We start from the raw sequence: 22,570 nt of genomic DNA, 5'->3' as shown, positions 1-22,570 counted from the left end.
GATGTTTGTTACATAAGAAATTCTACGAAAACAAAAAATAATGTTTCGCCAGGAATCGAATACAGGCATCAATATACTCATAACCTTTAATAACATTTGCTGCATCTATTAATTGTTTATTATGTATAGGTATGTGGTAGCCTCGGATATTATAGATATTATCTCATTATTTTTTATTTTGATAATATGAGTTGTTAAGTAAGACTGTACAAAAGAATGATTTAAAAAACTCTCAATTTCCGTTATAGAAAACGAGACAAACATTTAACAGAACCTACTAAATCCCAACGTGAAAGTAAAAGAGCAAATCTAACGACATCGTTACAATATAAAGCATATTACCTCGCACCCATCCAACAATTTATGAATCTTATAAATCTACGTATAAAGCTTAAAACAGAAGCTCACAAATGGTGTAGTTACGTCGTTTAGATCGGGGCACGTTGATCTCAAGAGAGCAAAAACTGAATAATTCGCAACATATTTTGAGACATGGTACGCGGTGGGTTTGGCAACAATTTCCTATTTTGTATATCATTTGACGCCCCGATAAAATAAGCCATTTGCCTAAAACAACATGACGTTATTGCAAAATATGATAATTCGATTGCCGCGCTCGAATAAAATAAATCTGCAGTAGATTCAGTTATTTAAAGCGGAATTTATGCGAGTGACAGTTAGAGTTCGTGTTCAAATTCGTTAGGCGATAGTCCAAAGTTATCTCTTTGCGTTTCGTGAGATATGGCTGTGCACTTTTTTGTATTACTTATTAGGTAGATCAATAACTGTGTCCAGCTAATATAAAAATTGTATTATTAGATAGAGATGAGTTATTATGTACATGTATATTTCCTATTTTTAAATTTTTATTTATCTTGGTATTTTATTTCTACAGAGGTTAATAGTATTATAGCAAACGAGTGATGATTTTGGGAAATGTAAGGGTCGAATGGGTGCCGATAAAAGGGTGTATTCGGAAAGGGCGGACGAAATACATACGATGATATTCATTTGTTTTCGTATGGTTTACCTAAAGTTTTTTGAAGGGTAAAAATGTACACAATCCGAATCAAGTATAAAGTACTGTTTCTATTACATCTTTTTCAAACTTCTGATAAGAGGTTAGAAGTTCCTATCCTCTAGCTTTTGAATGTGACTAGCAGATATCGCGTACCTAAAAACAGCTACCAATTGAAACTTGAGCCTACCGTTGCACGTGCAATCACAAAAGAAACCGCCATCGACATCGGTCACTCTATTTGCTTTGCGGATCTTTTGGAAACAATTGTTATAAGTATATAGGTATATGATCATTCTAATAGTAGTCGTTTCACCTCTCTACAGATGTAATAAATTTACAATAAAAAATTATAACAGCAATAAAATTACCAATTCTGCGTTAACTTCAGCAATTTTCTTAGCTACATATTCGTGTAGGCCAACCTAATTAAACATATTATATAATAGCCAGGATTCGACTCAAGAACTTCCCAGTTCATCAACGTAACGTATCTGTACATATCTTGGTCCTGGTCCAATGACTTAGCGAATAAAGATTTTTACAAATGTTTTAATATTTTAAACACAATAATACATGCACATTTAGATCCATACAATCTTCAAATCCAAACATTAATCAAGTGAGAAACTCTTATCTTACTCCTCGACTGTGTATTTATATAGATAGATAGATTGGCCCTACACCAGAAGTCTTAAAAGGAGCTGTCTATTGCATGTAATCTTTTGGAAAAGGGTCAAACTCGTCCACACTAAGTTGCGTGTCGAATGACGTCTGCGTAAAATCCTTGTTTGAATTATGTGTTACGCGTCTTGGGTCCTTTTTAACCGCCTCTTCGTATTTTCTTGTTTAAGTTACACACATATACTACGACACAACAACCTAGTATTGTGTCGTAGTATATGAAGTTGATTTATAAAAATTCTTCAGTACTTTTTCATACATCCAGTTGCGTGGGATTACAATTTGCTTTCAGTTATCCCTTTATAGACAGGTAGGTAGACCTTCTATACCTATCTGATACAGATTACTACCTATTATATATACATATACTAGTTGCCCCCGCAAATTTCGCCCTAATACTTTTTTTTTATAGAACAGGGGCTCACCTGATGTTAAGTGATACCACCGCCCATGGACACTTAATGCCAGAGGGCTTGCGAGTGCGTTGTCGGCCTTTTAATAATATTTAATTTTTCTTGAAGGACCCTAATTCGAATTGGTTCAGAAATACTTTTTCGTATTCTGCCTCGACGTCGGATTATGAAACTCAGCTCAGCAGGTATTAATCCGAATAACTCCTTTGAACACTCTACATAGTTATTGCTCTAGAAGATGCAGAGTGACCCACATCTCTACGCACGCCAAGGGATCAAGCCGCTCGGAAAGGGATGGTTTTTAATTTGACTTTGCCTTCCTTTTTAGTAGCTACATACCAACATATTAAACATTTTACAATGCTAGCATAGAGTCTTCAGTTTTTCGGAAGCAAACCTAATTAATAAAAGTATTTTTCTTTTATCAAATTTTTCTCAAAATTACTAGCCAGTCGTCTTCGAATTTTGCGCTTACCAAGATATTTGCGATTCATTTTTATTTATACCTATAGATACCCATCTGACAATGACTTAAACCATAACAGACGATCTTCCTCACTATATTTTATATTTGTCATACATTCGGTCAAATAAATCATTTTCATTTATATAGATATATATTTCAAAATAATTGGTGCTTTTTACGTAACATGAATTCTAAATAAACAAGCCACGTATTTTAGGTATCCGTGAAAACGACCCTTTTTTAACAATTCCACATTAGTTGGCAGTTGTTTTTTTAAACGCGTACAATTACATAAATGTATTCAAATATCCTTGTAAAACAAATATGAATGTTTTACACGAAAATAATATTTCAGATGAGTACTCAAAATACTCGACTCGAATTGACGAAATATAATACGTAAAGAAATCTAACATCAATATTCCATAGATTGCAGATGTTATCCGCCTATAATCCAATGAAATTGCAAACTATTCACCTCGCTGTATCACACTTCCATTGAAGCTATAACTACAAATGGCTGCCGTATAATTATTATCGCACTGATTTATAGACACGTACCGTTCGCAGAATATAAACGGCCCTTTAACCAGCAATAATAACCGTGAGTAGTATGGATTCCCGGGCACTGCCTCACCCACTGCTTCGGTAAAAAAAGCTGTTTCGGAGGGAGCGCCCGCCTAAAAAAAAAAAAAAAAAAAAAAGTTTGTACTCTAACCCCACTAAACAGGACGTGCGGAGTCGAATGCACTCACTCCTGAACTGATAGCTCTAACCGTTCCAGAGATAGCTTTCCCAAAACCTTGCTAATTACTTACTAATCACCACCTTATCAGTTACTATTTCCTGCACGAAATCCCCACTCATTATCTAATTACTTAATGACTCAGTACGAATGCATCGTTATCTACTTTCCTACATTCACTAACCCGATCTATGGCTCTAAAAGAAAAATAGAATAATATAATATAATAAACTATATCTAACCTAACCTAACCTACGGGTCTAAGCAAACAACAATAAATATACCTACATTAACACCATTATCTATAATAAAATTAGATGTAAGGGTTACATATTTAAATAAAACATTTTTATTCCAGGTATTATTCTTTTATTTATATGTCCATTATATTTCTATACAAATTTACTAGCACCGTATCATTGTTCTCTGAGTCACACGTAAAATTTCTAAGGAAGTCTTCTAATCTCATCCCCCTGAACTTGTAATATATGTATACCAAACAGTACTCTCCGCACACCGCCGATAGGTAATCCTGAACCGTAAGGTTATTGTATCTCCACATGCAACAATTCCTCCTTAAAAATCCTTCTATTGCTTCAATAGGTTTACGTCCAAACGAATCAAAGTATTCCCCAACTCTTTCGACGTTTATATGAATAGCCACCCAATGAGACCCCGGCTGTGAATCAGGGTCAAGATTGCATATGATAAGTGCTGGCACCTGAGCATACATCGGCAATCGATTTGAAGGATATACGTTGCTCTGGAGGCTGGGATGTATTCTACGAAGACTCATTTGCACTTCTAGTGTGTTCATAGTTTAATACGCGTTTACTCCCCTACTCTTTCACTCTCTTACTGACTACATTTATTACTATCAATTCATATTTGTACCAATGTATTTAAACACACATAATATGATCTCAACGTAAGTAATGAGTCTCTTTGTAAAAAAAGTAATGAAGGTAAATAAAAACCATGTCATATTCGATAACATTATATTTTATTATTCTTAATATCATAATAATTACATAAGTGATTGCTTAACTACTATAATCCACACATACATTTCTGTTCTTATCTATTTCTATAATATTTGAAAACTCTGCGTAAACTACACAGTTAATTGTTTCAGTCAATGCGCTCTCGAATCTTACTTCCATTCTTACACTACCATGGCGTACAAGATTCCAATGCACATTAGAGTTAGCCGACAAGTCAGGTGTTAAATCAAAAGCTAGTAAACAGTATCCATTTGAATATTGTTCCCTCGATATTCCATTACCTTCGTTAAGAAAATGTATACCGGTGCCTGAGTACAGGGTGTGGTATGCGCTAGTAAATACATCGTTTGGAAATGATGGTTGTAACGATTTTGAAGGTATCTGTTGACCATCTATATATAGGCTAAATGAGCAAATACCAAAATTTTCAAAGTTGAAAGGATTTTTAACATAACTACCGTTGAATGCTGTATTATTCACAAAACCTATAATACATCTCTTAGGAACCTGTCCTAAAAATATATTGTCCAGTGTTTTACCCTGCACACCAGCTGGTATGGTCAGGACTTTCACTTCACCTCTTGTAATAGGATATTTAGCCGTAGTAGTGGCAAGAACCTTTTGATGAGCTATTAGTATTGATGGATTAATTTTTGCTCTGCGTATTATTAAAGTTGCATCTGTTATACAGACTTTGTACTTATTATCTGCATTCTGTGACATGAGGTTAAATGTTTCTCTCGATCTAACTAATTTTATAGATAATTCGACCCCGTTCATGAGGAATTTATCTTGATTGAATATATCCCCATGTAAATGCCCAATCATTTCAACATCCTTTCCATCCTTTGAAAGTTGTTGTCTTTTGTAAAAGCCCTTGTTTGCCTCATTAGTTTCATTCATTTTACCAGCTGTATCCTCGTACCACAAACCACATGTCAAATGTGATTGTTTGGCGGATGATGAATAATTTAATAGAGTTTCTATGAAAGCGCGATATGCATAAGTATTATTTGGGGGTGACACAAGTTTTTGGTTTAGGTAAACATCCAATTGGTTAAATAAAGAATGTAACCAATTATTGACTGGTGCCACTACATTAGCTGCATTAACTGCAGAACCGTCTTGATTTTTAATTTGAGCCTTGAGATGGAGTAGTGTATGCGAAAGGTCTATGTAGTCATCTCCTGTACCAGGTACTTGGAATTCGATAGGTCCATCATCACTTAATGAAGAAATTGGTTTGTAATGTATCCAGTGTCCATATTCGATACTTGTTTGTGTGGAAGGAAGAGCAAACAGATCCAATTCAGATTTAACGCACTCACATGAATGATTATGAATAAATGACATTATGATTAGTTTGAAAATATATCCTTGGAAATATTAATATTTTTGTTCCTTGTTTTCTTTGAAGCGCCTTTCACTTTGAGGGGTGAAACTCGAATGAGCTCATTACAATATTTTCGTCTCTTATTAACACCTGATCCAGTCATAAGTTTATCAATTTTGGTATCAACTTTGCGTTTAAGGTTAGAACTAGCCTCTTTCAATCGATTTTTAATGGATTCTTTAATAGGACGACTAGCTACAACATCTGACAAAAGCCCAATACCGCTGTTAAGTGCTTCTTTTCCAATCACCTTAGCACCACTAGTGAGTAAAGGTAGCACACTTCGAAATAACCCCCCAAGAAAACTTCCGATACCATGACCACGTTGATGTAAGGCTCCTTTGTAGATTACATTTATACCAGACCCAGCTTGTTGCGAATAATAATGTTCATAAGGACATATAAAAGTTTCTTGAGGTGTATACATTTTAAAAAGGAAATATAGATTATATTTTTTTAAAATGAAGTTTCACACACGATGTACCGTATTGAAATGGTACCGCATTTCCCGTGGTTGTTCTTATATCTATCTCAATAACATCAAATTCTCTTCTCATTACCGGTAAATAATGTGGTGGTGAAAATATATGCATTTTATTTGAACCATATATGTATTTAGCAGGATCTAAGGGTATAATTCTCAATAGGGGTGTCATGACATCACCAACAATTTGTGGTTCTATAATATCGCAATACACAAATAATTGTGATGGTAACCCCAAATGTAGATTAGCAGGGCGTTTACCGATATTATGATTTACTAAATTGGTATCTGGCTCAAATCCAAGTTGAAAGCTCAAATTAGGTGATAGAGATAGTGAAATTATTGATGGATCCTTTACTGCAACAGAGACAAACTTTGACACAGTGTCCTGACGAAAACTAACTTTCTCTTTCGAATTTAAAGCAATAAGAATATTTTGTATATTATCATAGTTGGTGGCTGGTATATGGTTCTTATACATGAGTGTGGTCTCTTCGTTATTGATGGTAGTTTTTTTACTTATGTATATGATATTTTCATGTTCTTGCACGGAGAACATAGTAGAGGGATATTGAAACTCAACTATACCTACCATCCATTCTCCTTCTAATGTAATGGCTTTAGGTAGTTTTGTAGAAAAATTTGATGTCATATTTCCCGGGAAATATTGTGTGGAACTATTGCTGAGTAAAGTTAAATAGAAACTTTCCTTCATTGTAGATTTTTAATATTCGACAGTAAGACCCAAGAATTAAATTTGTTAGGATATCCTTTCCATTTAACTAATACTTCCTTTCTAATACCACTTTTACGTGATCTGATGATTTTATCAATTTTATATTCGGAAGTGGGGGAAAAAGTTATTTTTTGTAATTCTTTTTCATAAAAAGTTCCTGTTATTGATTCATTTTCTAAGTCGCTTAAAGTGTAAACAACCCACGGGGAACGATCTATAATCGAAGTAATGATAAAAATTTCATTACTCCAATTACTTTCATAACCTTTTTGAAAAACATGTTTGTATTTTGTAATTCTTACATAGTCACCAACGTTAAACTTAGGTACTTTGTTTAAACTTGAAATGTAAGTCTTTTCATCATAATATAAATTCCGCCAAACTTCCATAATGTTTTCCATTTTAACATCACATGGTCTCATCTTGATACTAGAGTGCACACTGTGATTATAAGAACTAACCAATTCTTGTAAAATATCTATATAGCGATAAGTATTCTTATGTGTAAAATAACGCCACATTTTCATTTTCAATGTTCTCTGAAATCGTTCTACTATACTTGCCTTTACATCTGGATTATTTGTAGTGTAATAATTTATATTTTTACGTTTTAAATAAGTTTGGACATCCTTAGATACAAATTCCGTACCCTTATCTGATTGAATATGTCTAGGAACAGTTTTAGCTTCATCAAAGATGCTAGTAAAACACGTTTTTATTGTGCATGAATCCTTCTTTTTCATTGCTCTAACATAAGCATACTTACTAAAGGCGTCAATAACACACAAAATATATTTATATCCATCATTATATTCTATGTAAGTTCTTAAATCACTTAAATCAGCTTGCCACAATTCATTAATATTTGATAAAATATATTTATTACGTGGGAATTTTTTTATAACCGGTTTATGTAATGTATATGTTTCTTGAGACTGCAACCATTTTGAAACGTCACTTTTTGAGATTTTTCCATTCATTGCCTTTGTTAACTTATTGACACTGCTGTAACCAGCTGGATGTGAAATATCATAATAGATGCGATGTAACTCTAATACGGGGTCCATTTCTCCCAATCACTTTTGTTTCTCAATTTATTGATGTGTTTAGATTGTGTTGGAGTTGGGGAAACCTCAGTTTGTGATTCTTGAATCAATGTTTTATCTTTACTATTAAGGTCAGATATATATTTGATTCTTTTCAGATTACCAATGTATGTAAGCGGTGTATTTATATCATTTAAAAACTTGGCGAATATTTCCCAACCGATTGGATCAGATCTCTTCGAGGGTCGTAAGATGTCATTCACTAAATCTATAATATTACTCCCTGGTATTTCTTGTCCACTAATGAAAACTGTTCCATTTTTATTCCATTGCAATTGATCTGTTTTATTTACTATTGTATCCATCAATAATTCACCCCTCCTAATATAAGTTTTAGGAATTAATTTTAATATTTCTTTTGGTTGTAACCCATATGCGATGTCTTCACCCGTTGGGAGTTGTTTAACATTTAGCATTTTTTCATTTTCACTAGTAGTTATATTATTGATGTTCCGGTTTTCATTAGTATTATCATTTATTACCTTTTCAGTTATTGTTATTTCTTGAGGTTGACGTTCTTCCATGGAGTAATGTAAGTATCTTTGTAAAATTTGTAGATAAAGCGCCCATTTTTCGCGATCATCCAATTTACTTGATATAATTTTTTCCATTTCTAAATCCAATCTACTTTGCGGTGTTGCTTTATTTTCATTCTGATGTTTAAGTTTATCAATAAAGTCTTGCTCAACAAGAAGCATTTTTTTTGTGTTCATTGTGATTTATTAAAACAACTTACAAGGGTACTTAGAATTGTACCCAAAATTATGGGAAGAAAGGACCCTCCTTTTTGTATTAATATATTTTTCCTGTATTCAAAACTTTTTCCTTTACTGATCAGATTACGTAAGAGATTTTTAATTTTTTTTAATTTTGTTTTTGTATTCTCTTTTAAAGGTACTTTTCCTTGTAAAACATTGTGAATACATTCACATATACAGTTAATTTCTTGATTATTACAAGACTTCAGTAATATCCTACGATGTTTGGGTTTTAATTTATGTAAAGCTGATAACAATTCCTTATGCGTTGTTATTCGTTGATACATGGTTCATTACTGACTTAAAGTGGCTGATTACAAAGATACTTATACCTTTTCATAGGAACATATATTGTACAAAAATTACTAGATTCAAATATTTTAGATTTTATGCGGCGAGCATCATCAGTGTTTTGTTTCAAATCAATCATTAAATAACCATGAGCTTCTTTAGTAGCATCGGTATATGAATCTTCAATAAACTTCGTGTCTTCCGGTGAAACTTGTCTAGCTAGAAATCGTATTTGAGTTTTGTCACGGGGATTTTTAAAATAAATAATATAACTTGAATTAAGTGAAATGTCGCGCTGTCCTCTTCCTTGATGAAATAAGTTTTGGGTTATGTAAAAAACACTCAAATTTCTATGGTGACTACCTTTTGTAAATATATCAACAACTCGACCATCAGATTCCCTCATTAAGTCATCTATTATAATCAAATGTGGATTTTTACCATCAAACATATGCAATTCCGGTAGTCCTTGGTGGTAATTTACTCCAGGTATATTATATAGCGGCTGCATTTCATCATAACACCATGTTATTTCTAAAAAAATCTCATTACATATACTACTTTTATGCTTAATGAAATTTGCAACAAAGTTAGATTTTCCACATCCACTAGGTCCTGCTACGATGGCAGCAAAGGGATGAATAAAATGAATCATTATTTTTTGACTTCTGTCTTCTTCAGGGAAAGGAATAAAACTAAGTTGATATTTTAAAAACAATTTATTTATATGAAATATACAAAAAATGTAAGTGTTATATCACAATATTAATGTACAGTACACGTTTATACATTATACATGTACAAAACAAATTTATTTTACATAAAAATTTACAATTTGTTATACATATTTACAATACTTAATTACATACTATTGATTTGGTAATGACCTATAGGTAACGTATCGATTTTGTTTGGTAAAATGTACCGCTTTGTGTCATTAAAAGATAAACACACCTTATTTATTTCCTGTGTAAAAATTGTATGTTTTAATGATCTAAACCGATACATTTTACAATGCTGTACGTTTTTATTAAACAAACATGACTTATAATTATCCAACGTTAATTTTTTAGTGACACATTTGTTAACACCCTTCGCCTTAGTAATAATTTTATCATCTACCTGTAATGCATACATTTTTGATCGCAAACCCACAAATTCTGTAAAGATTTTACCACAATTTTCATCTTTGAAATAACCTAATTTTTTCTTATTTACTTGAGGAAAATTAAAAACATTGTTTGGATTATAATCTGATGTATCGAAATGTGTACAAATGTCTGGCTTTATATCATTATAAAAGTTACTAGTAAATATTTGATAAATGAGACTGTCAGTATCTGTATACAGTAGTTTCAGATTTGAAGTAAATTTCTCTTTCATGTAATTATAGTGGAAATCATACATCAGCGTTTTAGATATATCTAATATACAAAATCCGAGATAAATAGGTTTATTATAAATTAATTTCATTTTGTTTAATTGAATTGCAACAAGACTATCAGAAAATATTGAAACACTGTGAAAATGTGGTTGAGCAATTAGATCCCCAGCCCCCGATACTTTGCCCCTATTTTCCCAGTGGGTTAACAGTTTAACGTTAACTCGTTTCTCAATATTTTCAATAGTCTTACCAAAAACTGCGTTGTTCATGAGTTTATAGAAATCTTTCTCAAAATCAGAATTAGCTCGAGTTCTTAATTGTGTATTAAGGTCTATATAGTTCTTTAACCATGGACTCTGCTTAAATTTTAATATTCTATAAACTTTTAATAATTTTAAACCCATTTTCAAACATTGAATTAAATTTCGATAATGAATAATATATTTGGATTTATTTTTTAAGTTTGGAATCAATCTAATTTCCTTAGCGTCCCCAACTGGTATATTTTCTGGACAAAGAGGTAAATCTGAATGTTTATCATGTAAATCCACCGAATACTCCAGATCTACTTCTAAGATAAAACCTATATCTGATGAACAACTAACATTAAAATCTGTATCAGCACTAACCCACTCAAAACCACCTGTAGGTAGATATTGTGACATTGCCCAACCATATAGATTATTGGCATCGAAATACATTAAGAATGACTCTTTATCTTTCGCATTATAGTCAGACATGTAAACATTATTTGCTTTTGCATAGCGAGTGCTACATTGCGAAACACCACCACGAATTCCTGATTTAATAAAAGCAATCATATCTATATCAGAAAGTAATTCAATCTCTGTTTTAGTATGTTTTAACATAGCATCCCAACTTAATCCAGGTGCTGTATAGTAATGAGCCGGGTCTAAATCGTACGTTTTAATGCAAACACGCCTAAAATTTTCAAAAATATCTGCTAACAATAAAACATCAGTTTTTAAATAAAGATTTGAATAATCCAACATATTTTTACAATTGAAATGATTCCAAACATCTTTGGCATGGTTGTAATCTTCATTAGAAATAATGGAATCTGTGAGACTACTGTAAAAGTGTGGAAGATCTGGAAGTTGATTGTAGTTTAATGTATCAAAATCTTTAATAAATTCATATGGAAATACACCTTTTTTAGTCAGCCGTTTAAAGTCTTCTGAATTGGGAAAGCATTTTGATAATTCATTAAAATTATTTTTTGTTAAATTTTTTGCTAAAGTATCTAAGCTACTGGGTAAAAATTTTAGGGAATCCACAAAACGTAAAGTTACATTACTGTTATTGATTTTAAGAACCTTTGAAAATGATATGTATTTTTCTTTGTTTTGTGGGAGAACTTCTACCTGACCTTCATCAAAGTTTAAGGCATGTACGATAAAATGTGCATCATAATGGCTTAAATTGTGCAAGAAGACTGGTATAGTGTAAGGTACTCTAAATTTTTCTGAACAAACTTTATGTATGACCCCAACAAATTCCCCAGTAAACCAATCGTGGTAAATCATTGAATTCCCACACAAAATTTTATTACAAATATAACAATGAATAGATTTGCTAACTATATCTTGCTGAATTGGTGATATTTTATTAGCAACTTTTTGGAAACCAATTTTTTTAACAATTGTTGTCAAATTATCTTTCAGGGTTTCCATAAATTTTAAAGCACAGTTTTCACCAGTATATGTTACATATTTAGACAATTTATCATCGTATGAGCATTTAATGTAGTATCCAAAACTATACACATTATGTTTTTGTACATTTATTGTATGTGATTTTGAAGGATCGTTTGAACATGACGCTAAGGGACTTAAAAAAGCCTCAAAATCCGCATATATAACAAAAGGTAACATCAATTTACGTTGAAATTTATCAAAACTTAATTTATTTTCAGATACAATATCGCCCCACCAATTTTTTTTATTTTTATCTACGCTTGGTATTTGTGTACAAATATGTCTGCAATCATTTTTTTGATGGTTATTTAAACGTTCAGATGTTGAAAAATATTGTAAACAAAAGTCACATAGATATATAGCTTCCTTGGATTTCGAAACTTGACTACTTATTAATCGTGACATATTTTTTATATAACAATAATGACCGATTTTACCCTGTGTCAAATATAGTAAATTTATATGAGTCTGCATTTTATTCTTTGTAAAATACAATGGCCCAACAATACAATGCTTTTTTCTTTGTTCATTATATTCTAACCCAAAAACATTAATGCTTATATTATTAAGACTTTCAATTTTGTGTATATCCTTTAATTTGACTGGAAATTTAATATTACCGAACTTTAATTTATGACTGTATTTGGTGTATGATGATACTCTATCCGAATTTTTATGAATTGGAAATAAAGCAGATAACAGTGCCCACTTAAAACAGGCGTCATCAGTGTTTTTAACATTTATCACAGCTTTTTTTATTTTTATATCATGTGGTAACTCAATAAAGGATTTTCCTCTTAAAGGGTTAAATTGATTTAAATTCATATCCAAATGTAAAAATTTTTTCAGACTCCACCCACTATCCTTTCTCTCGAATGAATTTATATAGTTTATTAGAGATTTCGTGAGAGTTGTATAAAATATATTTAAATCATCACCAATACAAACAATAAAATTCATTGATTGGAAATCAAAAGTGTTGTTAATGTTTTTTGTCTCCTGAACAAAGTCACCATATAAAATGAAATTTATTTTTAAAATTGTATGATCTTCTATAGATTTATTTATTATTGTAAATATTGTATCTTTGACAGATGCAAGAAATAACTCTGGTGTCTCAAACTGTAAATCATTTTGATTTTCTGAAGTTACTCTATAGGTTATTATTCTATTACCGAACGCAGTCTCAATTATCTTAACATTGGGTTTTATTGAATGTTGTTTTTTATTTACATTATTTTTATGTGCATTGCTCCTTAGATGATTAGCGAAATATTTTTTGGAAACATTTCTATTACAAATACAGCAAAATTTCATGTTAAAATTATTACCTTCATTCGATGTTGATTGCTCTTGTGAAGACCGTGAAAGATCCATGTTCGATCCAGATTTTATTCTTTTGATGTCAGCAGAGTTAATATCAACAGCTGCTTTCCTTTTAGTTCCACGACCCATTTGATCAACCCTGTCGAATAAAATTTTATTATATTTAACTGTTAGAAATGCGAATAGAGAAATAAAAAAAAAATTAAATATATATAGAAAATATGATTATTAAATATACTCACAGTTTCCCATCGAATTCATCACATAGCACCATCATTCTTTGATCATAAAATGGGTGATTTAAATCATTTCTTTCTATTTCATCACAAACGTTGAAAAGTTCAATTGTATCAATGGATAAGCTTTCAAATTCATGATCCATTTCATCAAAAAAAACACTAACACATTCTTGAGACATTGTATATATGTATTCGTTTCACAACTGTTTTTTGTCTCACACTTTTAACCTTAATGCGCAAAGGTCTTCAACAAAAAGCACAATGATTGACTTTGTACAATGCAACATAGTATTTATACTAGTGGAAAACTGAAACATTACTTAATTATATAAACATATGGTATTAAAATCTGAAGCATGAAGAAACTAAATGAAACTAATTTTTAAAACTGTAACGTTTTACACTATCTTCCTCGGATATCCCCTTTGTTATGTTGTATACAATATCCTTTATCTGAACATCAATGTTGGAATCGTTTTTCATATAATATTTAACACGAATATCTGCATTTTTCCAATGTTGTGCCACTGGGATTTCTTTCAACTTTTTTAAACTATATAATTCCATTTTCACAAGTATGTCAGCGTCCATTCCATCATCTTTATCAGTCGATATATATGAAATGCTTCCCTCCTTCCCTGCACGGCCAACACTTGAAGAAAGTTTAGTTTTTTTCTTCTTCCGGTCAGGTTCTTGAAGAAAAAAGTCATCTAAACGATTGGTCTTCTTATTTTTATTTTCTGTTATGTTTAAAACCTCTTCTTCATCATCAGATAAATTATAATAATTATATGGTCTGAAACATTTATCCACATCTTTCAGGTTGTATGAAGACTGAAATATAACATAAACAAATCAAAATGCGTTTCAAAAAATAAATAGGAATTATTAAAGAATTTACTGAAACCAAATTTATAAAATTTAAATAACTTACCTCCATTGTTGTTTATTATTTCAAACTTTCAACCACTTCACTTTTGTCGAACTTAGAGCACAATACTAAATCTTTCTACAAGTATCGGGTTATATAGACTGGTAATGGATATCATTATCTAGTTACGATATTCAACTCGACTGCATGTTTGAACAAGTATCCATACCTATCAGTAAAATGTGGATAAGAAATACAAAGGGCACTCTAAATACCCTTTGCAATCTTAATAGTCATTGCATTTTTAAAATATTTTTGAAATAGATAATAACAGAAATGTGTGTATCTAGTAGTTTAGCAACCACATATACGTATAATTATTATAATATTAAGAACAATAAAATATATTTACGAATATGAAAATATAAACGAATAACCTTATCAGGTTTTTATTAACCTTCATTACTTTTGAAGTATATTTTAGGACAGGTTCCTAAGAGATGTATTATAGGTTTTGTGAATAATACAGCATTCAACGGTAGTTATGTTAAAAATCCTTTCAACTTTGAAAATTTTGGTATTTGCTCATTTAGCCTATATATAGATGGTCAACAGATACCTTCAAAATCGTTACAACCATCATTTCCAAACGATGTATTTACTAGCGCATACCACACCCTGTACTCAGGCACCGGTATACATTTTCTTAACGAAGGTAATGGAATATCGAGGGAACAATATTCAAATGGATACTGTTTACTAGCTTTTGATTTAACACCTGACTTGTCGGCTAACTCTAATGTGCATTGGAATCTTGTACGCCATGGTAGTGTAAGAATGGAAGTAAGATTCGAGAGCGCATTGACTGAAACAATTAACTGTGTAGTTTACGCAGAGTTTTCAAATATTATAGAAATAGATAAGAACAGAAATGTATGTGTGGATTATAGTAGTTAAGCAATCACTTATGTAATTATTATGATATTAAGAATAATAAAATATAATGTTATCGAATATGACATGGTTTTTATTTACCTTCATTACTTTTTTTACAAAGAGACTCATTACTTACGTTGAGATCATATTATGTGTGTTTAAATACATTGGTACAAATATGAATTGATAGTAATAAATGTAGTCAGTAAGAGAGTGAAAGAGTAGGGGAGTAAACGCGTATTAAACTATGAACACACTAGAAGTGCAAATGAGTCTTCGTAGAATACATCCCAGCCTCCAGAGCAACGTATATCCTTCAAATCGATTGCCGATGTATGCTCAGGTGCCAGCACTTATCATATGCAATCTTGACCCTGATTCACAGCCGGGGTCTCATTGGGTGGCTATTCATATAAACGTCGAAAGAGTTGGGGAATACTTTGATTCGTTTGGACGTAAACCTATTGAAGCAATAGAAGGATTTTTAAGGAGGAATTGTTGCATGTGGAGATACAATAACCTTACGGTTCAGGATTACCTATCGGCGGTGTGCGGAGAGTACTGTTTGGTATACATATATTACAAGTTCAGGGGGATGAGATTAGAAGACTTCCTTAGAAATTTTACGTGTGACTCAGAGAACAATGATACGGTGCTAGTAAATTTGTATAGAAATATAATGGACATATAAATAAAAGAATAATACCTGGAATAAAAATGTTTTATTTAAATATGTAACCCTTACATCTAATTTTATTATAGATAATGGTGTTAATGTAGGTATATTTATTGTTGTTTGCTTAGACCCGTAGGTTAGGTTAGGTTAGATATAGTTTATTATATTATATTATTCTATTTTTCTTTTAGAGCCATAGATCGGGTTAGTGAATGTAGGAAAGTAGATAACGATGCATTCGTACTGAGTCATTAAGTAATTAGATAATGAGTGGGGATTTCGTGCAGGAAATAGTAACTGATAAGGTGGTGATTAGTAAGTAATTAGCAAGGTTTTGGGAAAGCTATCTCTGGAACGGTTAGAGCTATCAGTTCAGGAGTGAGTGCATTCGACTCCGCACGTCCTGTTTAGTGGGGTTAGAGTACAAACTTTTTTTTTTTTTTTTTTTTTTTTAGGCGGGCGCTCCCTCCGAAACAGCTTTTTTTACCGAAGCAGTGGGTGAGGCAGTGCCCGGGAATCCATACTACTACCGTGTACGACGTATTACAATGCTTTATGTGCTTTGAATTCTGTGCAAATACAATGTAGGACGTGATTTCAAAGATAACTTGAAAATAAATGTTGAATATAGTGTTGCTATGTTGAATAGCGTAATTTTGAAACTGAATAAATTATAACTTATTTGACGTTTCAAGTACCTTCAGCTGCAGGGTAGGTACCATGCAGTACATATATTAGTTTTACTGATTTTTGTCAGTATCTGTTATGGAAGTATATGTTACTACACTATTGTACTAGTCACTACTTACAGACACTATCGCTTTATAAACTCTGTCTACAGATTGTACAACTGTAAATAAAAGCTGGTACACACACACACACACAATATATAATTCGTAGTTGAATAACGTGAACAAAAAAGTTTTTACATTTACATAATTGTTCGAATTATCCATTCAAAATAATAGCCTTATTATGCTGTTTCTTCAACGTATTACAAAAACCTTCTGAGCTTTTTCAGACTCGTAGAAGAAAAGAAGTTGCTATGCTATAGCTTCTTATTAATTTGCGATACCTATTTGATTTAAAATAAGTGGTGTTTGATGATTTGCTATTTTAAAAGAGTACCGAGAGTTTTTTACACCGTCTTGTTCTCTCGGCCTACAACCTTTGTCTTCTTTGCCGATGTGTAGGGATGCCTACAAATTCAAATTTAATGACGTGGAATAAGTGATACTTGTATCTTATGTTCTATAATAAACATATTTTATTTTATTTTTTTATGACCAGTAGATTAGAAGCCTAATTCAATATTGCTTTGTAAATACGTTTCTTCAGCAATGTTTGTATAACCGATAATGGGTTAGCATATAATATCTATAAGATAATTCGAAAATGTAAATATCCATGCTTTGAATTCTACCCCTACGCTTGTGCACTATTTCTGCATCAATTTAATGACGTCGTAAATTCACAATTAAATTCAGTCCTCGCGCCTCGCTTTTAACGGCTACAGCATCTCCATAAAGTCGGCTAGTTAACTGCATTTGATATAATAAATTAATGTTTATAATAATCTTGATATTGATATCTTAATACTTTTATAGAAAAAAGGCTTGTTTTACGTAGTCCTGAATTTTAGTTTGGAATAGGAAAGTTAATATCGTCATAAGACTGACAAAAATATCAGTAAAAAAAAGAAAACCTTTAAATTTTGTTGTATTGTAAAATAGATCCTAATGCAAAGCTATAGATAGATACGTCGTTTCGATTCGCGAGAATAAATGGTAATAAATATACAACCTTGTCAATAAATTGACTTTAAAATATGATCTTAAATAGATATAGCTTTTGCTTAGCGCATTCCAATTCTAGAGATTATCTTCTTATTTAAGTAGGAAAATTTAGTTTTTTTTAATTATAGAATTGAGTTAGTCGTTAAAGCATACTTAGATGGCGGGTAGGTTGCCGGTCTTTCAAGTAGCGTTACTAAACAACTTGTTCCTTTTTTAAAGGGAGATTGTCTAAAAACTGATACTAAATATAAAAAAAATTACGTATTCAAAACAAAAACAAAAATTACTTTCACGAAATTTGTGACTCGTTATTTAGTACAGTTGACTCGGGTATTTAGAGCTTCTCTAATGAGGATCGAAAACGGCACACATAGTAATTACGTGCCTTAATTTTTTATTCTTTAATGGCTACGAAATAGTGGTAATTACCCGCAATAATGTCCGTAGTGGAGCATTGAATATACATAATAAATACTGGGCTGAGTGGTGTCCTTTATTATTCAAATACTCAATGAACGAACATCGCCACTTATTGTTAATTAAGGAAATAATTAATTTAATGGAGATTTTTTTGATGACACAAAAAATATATTTAGAGTCTGGCTAATGAAAGAAGATAATTGAATTATTTGAAAACTTTCGGTTGGCAAAACAGAATGTCATTGAATTTCTTAGGTTAGTATCATTTATTGTCTTGATACTTCATGCAATTATTGATTTTTATTTCTATTATATATTTTTTCCGAATAGTTAACAGGTATAATAGCCTAAACTTTGTTTTATTGATTTTTTGGATTCTGATTTAGATTATTTAGAATAAAGTTGTGTTTTATAATAAATATAGTTTTAGTTTTCCATGCAATGCTAGTCATTTTTAGTATCAATAGTAAAAGACTAAATACGTATAGTATTTAATTTCATAGAAATACAGTTACTATCAATGTAAAAAATAATAAAATAAAATCAAGTATCAAGTAAGTTTAATCCACAAAATATATAAAAATTTTAGGGATAACATACTTAATTTTTTTGAATGTTCCGCGCTTTTTCGTTATCTTCTTTCATTAGCCAGACTCTACTTACATTAACGCCATAAAAGCTATCAATCAATAATTCTTGTCACCTGTCAATTGTCATCGGCCAAACTTTAGCTAGTATAATCTGTATTTTCTACTTTGGTACGGATTATTTCAGTTGAATTACGATTTTCTAGTAAAAACGATTTAAAGGCTAGAGTAGTAGAGATTTATATAATGTTAAATATTTAAAAAATGTATTTTTTTGAACGAGCCACACGTGACCATCTGACAGCCGTCCTAGTTTTATTGTTCTAGGCTCATTCTGATATGTACTCGTTTCTGTAATGCCTTTTTGAATTGGTTAAACGCTAAAATTGGTTATATGTTACGAGTATATTGCGTTCGCATTTCTTTATCAGATTTAACATAACAATCAAAGGATTTTTCATACATAGTTAATCATAACCTCGATTAGGCAAAGGCTTAGTGCTTTGAGCCAAGTTACACATCAAATTGGCGGACGCCCAAACGTGCTCGGTTTGTTCACTTAATGGGGCCTCACTAAGCGGATCTGCCTTAAAATGAATATATTTGTTTAACTCAGTTAAATATCTACATTGTGTGATACCTTTGTTTAATAGACCAAATCAGGAATGATTTGGTTTGGTCAGGATGGCTGTTTGTACTACAGAAAGTATAAGTACCCTTAGAATAGTATTGTATGTGCTTGTGTACACACTAATTCCGAATTCATTTTAAATTTCTAAATTTTTCACACAGCTTATTTTAAATTAGTTTATAATTTTACATTAAAAATACCGCCTTTTGTTTATAAATTTCCTGAAAGTCTTCAAAAACAAAAGAAAGTCTTATAAAGTATTAGCGTGATTGGTTTTGCCACATTTACTATACATATATTTAAAAAAAATTAAAACATGTATGAATAAAACATATCGCAGTTAAAAAAAAACATGTATAACAAAAACATATCGGAGTTTTAGATCGTAAACAACCTGAAACAATTTTAAGAGATTTTTATTGTTATATAATTATCTGCCTATATAGTCAAATACATATACAATTTTTATCAGTTTGAGAATCCATCAAATTAAAAATAATCTTATTTGCTCCGTTAAACGAGTTAGAAAATAAAATTAAGCGTTAAAAGTTTAATAACACAATTTATTAAACGTAAGATTTCAGTATTTTCTCAGCGAACTGCAGTGGGCCATAATACCTAAGTTATGGCTTAAATGCTGCTGAATAGCTTCTCAAATACTTTAACGAAAATAAAGACGTAGTTTATTGTCATTTAAAGGAGCTTTAGTTACTCAGGCGAGTAGTATATCTCTACCGTTACTTTCATAGTCTTAGAAGTAGGTATTTTATTCACTGGAACATAAATTGATTAAAAAATAACATGCGCGTATACTTAAATAATACTACCAAATTCAAAATACATTAAAAGTGTGTAATTGTCTTAAATCTATTATTATTATTAAAAATATAGTATTGCTTGGTAGTTGGCAAGGGATTGATAATTTTCTATAAGGCTCATTTTTGATGTCAGTGTCAGCAATGTGGTCCAATTTATATTTTGAAGACAAGCTTATACATATTACTTGGAAATACATAAAATATATGTGTATAAGTAATGCTGATATCGTAATTAGATTTACACGTCAAACTGTGTATTTCCTAGTTCTGAAAGTGACGGTTATATTATAATAACTATTATTTTATTTTAAAAAATTACTTTATTTTTTCAGTGAGAACGTGCACACAATCACACACGTGACAACGAACACAACAGTGTTAATATGGAAGAATCTTTTAACTATACTGAATGGCCGTTTGATATTAAGGTAAGTTAATTAGTAAAATACAATTAATAAGGGACGTATTTGCTTGTAATTAGCAAATTTGTAGTCAGAAAACAGATTCCCATAAAATTTTCCAAGGCTTGCATTTCTCAGCTTAATTTACAAAATTAAATTTATAAGCGCAGTATGTGTGTAATTTTTATAACAACACCATTCTTCTTGAATATATAAACGCGAGTTTATTAAGCAATTATTGCTTAAACCAAAGATTTGTATGTATGCAGTTCATACATACAAATTTAATTGTATTTATTTTGTAATTTATCAATTATCGCCTCTAGTTTCATAAAGTTCAATTTGCTTCTTTAAGGTACTGTCTGTCGGTATCTTCACTTCTATGTAAAAAAAACTCGTTTTTATTTATAGCACAGTACAGCAAACAGGTAGGAGGCTCACCTGTTATTAAGTGATACCACCGCCCATGGACACTCTCAATGCCAGAGGTCTCGCGAGTGTGGTGCCGGCCTTTTAACTTACAGCACGTATTATATATACGACCTGTGCTAAAACATATAACATAAACCTAAAAGTAATTTTACCTAGTAGGTAATAACAAAATATGCTTGCACATATACGTTATGAACAAATAAAAAGTTAATCCCAAGCCAGTAAATTATATGACACGTTAGGCGTAAATTATCGGTGGATTCCAGGCGACAGGACACCGATTTATGGTCGTCTGTGTAATACATGTGACGTAATCCCAACAATCTGTTATGACTGACCTCACGTAATGAATCTGCTAATACGACCGATGTATCATCGCATTTATCTTAAGATTGACGTTGTAATGTGATAGCCCAATATTTTTATTTAGCGCGTCAGATTCGCACTCTAACACTTTATAAGTAGGATTTATATTTCACATATGATAATACTAACCCTTTGAAAAGGGGATACATGACACAATGCATGCAATACTTAACGAACTTCATATATTAACGGACATTTTGAATTGAGTGAACTGACAAAAGGTTTGGTTTATGTTAGTAACAAAAGTGGTAGATATTTTGTAAATATTTTAGTGTTAAATGTCGTACTTGTTGTAGTTTTTTGAAGTGAAAACTTCTTTAGCGGCGTTGTACACTTTTTTTGGAATTGGTAAAATGTTAAACTCGCGTCAGGACACGTGAACTGATCGAAAATTCGTAAGACGGATGGAGAGTAGACAGTTGGCGCGGCGTAGGTATTTAATGTAATATAAATTGTCATGTTTGTGTACTATAGCGCTATAAATAAATATTGTATTCTACCACATAAATGATAGTACTTTTATACTGATAATTAAAGCATTTCGTGCAAAATTGTTCCCTAACTATTCCAAAATATCAAAAATGCACAACGTTAATATTCAAGTCTTCACTTCTGCCGGCACTTCCAGAGTGCAGCCCGTGGTTTTTTTTTTGTCTCTATATGTAATATTAGAGTAAATTCTTTCCGCATTAGGCTGACCCGTAATGGCAACTTATTTTGTAAATTAAATAAATACTTATAATTTTTAAGATTCAGTTTTTTTTTCATTAAGTTTTCTAACCCTTAAAATACCTAAAGGTTCAAGCACAGGTCCTTAGATGCATCTAGATTATCAAGGTATCAAATTACGTAATAGGTCACTTTGCTTCTA

General features: G+C 31.4%; 1 long non-coding RNA gene across 1 annotated transcript; it reads right to left on the bottom strand.

Moving 5' to 3' along the window:
• Window positions 1–9,948: 9,948 nt before the first annotated feature.
• Window positions 9,949–15,636, bottom strand: LOC125049637. Its single transcript, XR_007117039.1, has 3 exons — window positions 14,700–15,636; window positions 13,769–14,599; window positions 9,949–13,665 (listed from the first exon to the last, which is right to left on the bottom strand). It is a non-coding gene; the product is annotated as an uncharacterized LOC125049637 (long non-coding RNA).
• Between the last annotated feature and the right edge of the window lie 6,934 nt (window positions 15,637–22,570).

This window comes from Pieris napi, chromosome 5 (assembly GCF_905475465.1).
Source record: "Pieris napi chromosome 5, ilPieNapi1.2, whole genome shotgun sequence".
Taxonomy (NCBI): Eukaryota; Metazoa; Arthropoda; class Insecta; order Lepidoptera; family Pieridae; genus Pieris; species Pieris napi.
The sequence above is the reverse complement of the archived record's forward strand: the minus strand, read 5'-3'. Positions and strand labels throughout refer to the sequence as shown.